This window comes from Dermochelys coriacea, chromosome 9 (genome assembly GCF_009764565.3).
Source record: "Dermochelys coriacea isolate rDerCor1 chromosome 9, rDerCor1.pri.v4, whole genome shotgun sequence".
Lineage (NCBI taxonomy): Eukaryota > Metazoa > Chordata > Testudines > Dermochelyidae > Dermochelys > Dermochelys coriacea.
Window position 1 is genome coordinate 102810090 of NC_050076.1, and position 4822 is coordinate 102814911.

General features: G+C 49.7%; 2 long non-coding RNA genes across 2 annotated transcripts; both read left to right on the forward strand.

Moving 5' to 3' along the window:
* Positions 1-446: 446 nt before the first annotated feature.
* Positions 447-1209, forward strand: LOC122455665. The gene is made up of 2 exons (XR_006274033.1): positions 447-888; positions 998-1209. It is a non-coding gene; the product is annotated as an uncharacterized LOC122455665 (long non-coding RNA).
* Positions 1210-2197: 988 nt separating this feature from the next.
* LOC122455666 lies at positions 2198-2839 on the forward strand. Its single transcript, XR_006274034.1, has 2 exons — positions 2198-2380; positions 2738-2839. It is a non-coding gene; the product is annotated as an uncharacterized LOC122455666 (long non-coding RNA).
* The last annotated feature ends 1983 nt before the right edge of the window (positions 2840-4822 follow it).

Here is a 4822-nt window from a genome sequence, read left to right on the forward strand (position 1 = left end):
GCCACTAACCCGCACAGAGCGAGCCGGAGCCGGAGCCGGAGCCGGAGCGCGGCCGGGCCAGGTCCGGCCGCAGGCGAGGGGGGAAGCGTCTCTCCCACCCGAGCCCCGCGGAGGCCGACCTCCAAGCGCCCGAGCCCGCCGTTATTTAACCCGGGCCGGCCGGGGGCGGGACTTCGCGGGGTTTGCGTTTCCCGACTTCGCCCCAGCCCGTGCCGAGGGGTCCCCCCGGCCCCGGAGAGGGCGCGTCGCGCCGCGCTCCGCGGGGTGCAGGGGGGCCCCGGCGCCGCCCACGCCAGCGGGACGCGGGACGCGGTCCTCGGGCGGGCTCCCGACGTGCCCGGCCCGGGGTCCCCGCTCCGGCCGGGCTGGCAGCGGGGCGCGCCAGGCGCCGGGGCCGCCGCCAACTTCCCGCTCCGGGACTCCCGCCACTCACGCTCCGGCCGCGCCGCGGGGCTGCTCCGGCCGCCGGGGGTTGGGCCGGCCGGCGGCGCGTCAAGCCAGCCGCTCGGGGCGGGGCGGGACCGAGGCGGCCCGGAGCCGCCCTGCCGCGGCCGGGGCTGGCAGCCCGGCTCCCCGCGCCGCCCTCCAGCCGGCCCCGGCGGGCGGCGCTGGAGCGGGCCCGCGCTGCGGAGCCGGGGCCCCCCTAACGCCCCAGGCGGGCGCACCCAGGGCAGAGCCGCCTGGATCGACCGACCCGCCCCGCTGGCGAGCTCCGTCCTCTGCAAAGAGCCTGGGGGGGCTCCCGCGGCGCCTCGTCCCGACCAGCTTCCCAGCGCCAGGGGAGCAAGATCCGTCTGACTTGCATCACCGGCCCGCGCGTCCCCTCCTTGTAGTTTCCTTTTCTACCATCCCCAGGAGCTTAAATTTACAGAAACCCTCCCATTGCTGGTTTCAGCGTGGCGGCCGTGTTAGTCTGTGTCCGCAAAAAGAAAGGGAGGACTTGTGGCACCGGAGAGCCTACCAAATGTTTTGGGGCACAAGCTTTCGTGAGCTACAGCTCGCTCCTAAAAAGGGAGAGGTAATTTTCTTCTTCAGCAGAGTGACCTGCAGTTAACAGGTGTGAGAGGACATGCTGGATAAAACTCAGCAAGAACAGGGTCCTCCACTGTATTTGTATGTTAAACAGTTTAAATTTTAGGAATACATATCGGCTTAAACCCACTTTGCTTAGAATGTGTATAACTGGACATATTAAAGGGCTCCACCTTCCCTTGGCATTTTGACTTCAGTGGGAGCAGGGCTGGCCTTTTAACGTGCTTTCCCATGTTCAAATTAGTGCCAACATAGTAACTGTATATTTCACAGAAGTAAATGTTATGGATTCTAATGATACCTGCTTAAACCGTAAATCTCTTAGCTGGCAGTCTGGTGATACATAAGCTGTATCTGCTTGCCTCCTTATAAAAATCATGTCATCCTTCACTCTTGTCCAAGTTATTTAATTGTCTGTGCTTTTATCATGTCGTTTTGGTTGGGTGCATGTGACATACTGCCTTTAAGATGTCAGTAACAGGGTGAAATAAAGTTAAGTCGGCATTATAAGGAATCAATGAGCCTTGTCTCTTTAATGGCAGATCAGATTGTTTTCAGGTGGACACCACTAGCCGAGACCATTAACATGTAAAAGCATGAACATTAGGTTAGGGGCAAAGGTCAGATGGCCCTTTAGCAATCAAATGCAAAGGTGGGCCTGGAGACTATTATGTCACCCTTTTAGTTGTGCAAGAAAACAGGAACCAAAACAATCCAAATCAACAGTAACATCATGACAGGTTTCAGAGTAGCAGCCGTGTTAGTCTGTATTCACAAAAAGAAAAGGAGGACTTGTGGCACCTTAGAGAGTAACAAATTTATTTGAGCACAAGCTATTCCACAAGTCCTCCTTTTCTTTTTTAGTAACTCATAGAATCCTGGAAATGTAGGCCCAGAAAAGAACCTCAATAGGTCATCTAGTCCAGCCCCCTGCACGGAGGCAGGGCTAAAATACAAGTACGATAGAAGTAGGATTTTACTAAAAGTAATGAAATGAGGAAAACAGACAATGCACATGTCCATAAGAGACCATGATAACCACTTAGAGTGAAAAGAAAAGGAGGACTTGTGGCACCTTAGAGACTAATCAATTTATCTGAGCATAAGCTTTTGTGAGCTACAGCTCACTTCATCGGATGCATTCAGTGGAAAATACATCCTTAGAGTGGCATCTGTATAATATCTTTGTGAGGTCTGTCTGATTTGATTATGTAGAAGATAGCTTCTTAAGGTCAAGAGGATCCCAGATGAAAGGAGGGATGCTCCGGAGAAAAGGTACCCAAGGCTTGTGTCTCTCCTGTGCAGTCTATGGAAAGGGAAGACAACTGCTGAACACATGAGAAGAATTGTAAGAGTATGTGTCCAGAAATCAAGTGGAAGTGGGCTTCTTACATTCTTGCACTCACTGAGGTCAGTGGCAAAACCCCCACTGGCTTCAAAGGGTGCAATATTGGTCCCGTTACTATGCTTTACAACATCTTTTTTTTTTTTACTACTACTTTATTTTCTGTAATTATTCACAACTTTTCCAGCACTTGAGATTGTTTGTCTAAGAGCTGTAATACTAAATAATAATGTAATAAAAAAAACCTGCATTAAGGTTATCTGATAAAGAGAACAATTAAAGTGGCATGCTGCATAGATGAATGAGTCTGCACTGGCGGGGTGTTCTTTTTTTCTTCTTCTTCTTTTTCCCCGACTGCAGAAAGCACAGAAAAATCTGAGTAATGTTTTGGTGCTGCAGCAAATAGGATTTACCTCCTGTTACAAACATTTACTTGAATAGTTCTGGACACTTGCCTACTTACAAACAACTTCTTACAGAGAGATCTAAAAGAGCCTGATCTAGCAAGCCTGACTCATAGGAAGAACTGTTACCCACTCAAGTTAATAAGACCCCTGGTGTAAGGATGGATTACTCAGGAAGTAAAGCTTGCAAGGTCAGTCCATTGGACTGTTGGATGGTTATTACAGCGAGCTGGCTTTCAATCTCTGCATGTTCACTTGCTCTACTGAATGCTAAGTAAGTGGTGGGTCATGTCATGGGACTTGTCAATAAAAATGAATTGTATTGCGAAATCACCAGTGCCTTCTGTTTATTCTGCTTGTGTAAGATAAGCTCATTATTGGCATCAGGGCTGCCCAGGTTTCACGCAGGCTATAGCCTGCAGTCAGAATGTTATTTCTCTAGAAATACGCTCTTGTTTTCCCCCATTGGAGACTGGATGAGCAGAGGAGTCAGTGTCGTTCCAAACGGACAGGCAACAAGGCAGAGATGTGTGCACCACCGAACCATGATAGACTTTAAAACGAAGAGAAGTCCTTGTGGCACTTTAACAGCCTTTAAAAGGAAGAGCTTCTGGAGGAGTCACTGACCTCTGGGGCATTCACCATGTAGGAGAGTGGGTGACTGAAGCCTTTATTTGTAGCTCATATCTACAGGCTGAACTTTCCTCCTCCCTAGCCACAGGGTCCCACATCAGCATTTACACTGAGACAAAGCAGCTTTGGGAGTTTTCCCTCCGTCTTCACTTTGCCTGACCAGATGATCCCCTCTAAGCCCAGCCATCTCTGTTTTCGGTGACTTGCATCTGCATTCACTTCTTCCAGCGTGGGGAGCTGATAAATGGCTATCTCCAAAGCACAAGCCTCTGAGCTCTCATCTCTAGAGAGCAGCATGTGGCGAAGGGGCAGGAACCAGTGGCCAGCACATTCTGTATCAATAAACCAAGCTGCAAACTGGGGTGAAATAAAGTCACTACCCATTATGCTTGTGTAGAGACCTCGGAGTCCTTGTCATGCACTAGAGCTAGGAGCTGTACAAACATGGAACCAGAAATGGTTGCTTCCAAGTTAACATTTCACATGCAGCAACTTGGTCATTGTTGTGAGTTGAAATTACGCCTCTAGCCTCTATCACATGCACAGCGCTGGGCAACACAGCCCCAAATAAAGAAAAGGAGAACTTGTGGCACCTTAGAGACTAACAAATTTATTTGAGCATAAGTTTTCGTGAGCTACAGCTCACTTGTATCCGATGAAGTGAGCTGTAGTTCACGAAAGCTTATGCTCAAATAAATTTGTTAGTCTCTAAGGTGCCACAAGTACTCCTTTTCTTTTTGCGAATACAGACTAACACGGCTGCTACTCTGAAGCCCTGAATGAGTCTTAAGGAAGGATTCGAAGGAGGAAAACCAGGGGTTTTGGCCAAGTGGGATTGGGCCGTGTTCCATACAAATGGTGCAGCACAGAGCCAGAAGAGGAAGTTGGGGGGGTGGGGAGGGGAAAGGGTTGTCTGAGGCTGGCATTGCTGGGAAACCAAAGGAAATGTGACACAAGAAAGAGTCTAAGATAGACTGAATTAGAGCTGTGTAGGGCTTTAAAAGAGAGGACATGTAATTTAAACTCAATGCAGCATGAAGTCAGAAGTTAAATCCCTGAGGAAGCCAGGAGTGTCTATGAAATGCTTTCACATAACTAGCTCTGCAACATGGCAGATGAAACCAGATTCAATATCTTGGTCAGAGAATCTTTGAACAATGCACATGTCCCACTTCCTAAAGAGTCTGCAAGACTGCTCTGCTCCATCAGGAAAATAATGGAAAGAAGAAATGTGAAATGCACCAAAACCGTGGCCCTAGGACCACCTTCCTTTGTAATTCCCTGACCCCTGACTGATTCTCACTACAACCCTGGTTGCCTTTTACAGGGTTTCTTTCCCCTACAGCATGCCTTTCTGTGGGCTGGCCCTTTAAATTTGATAAAGGCATGCAGCTGCAAGGGGTTATTT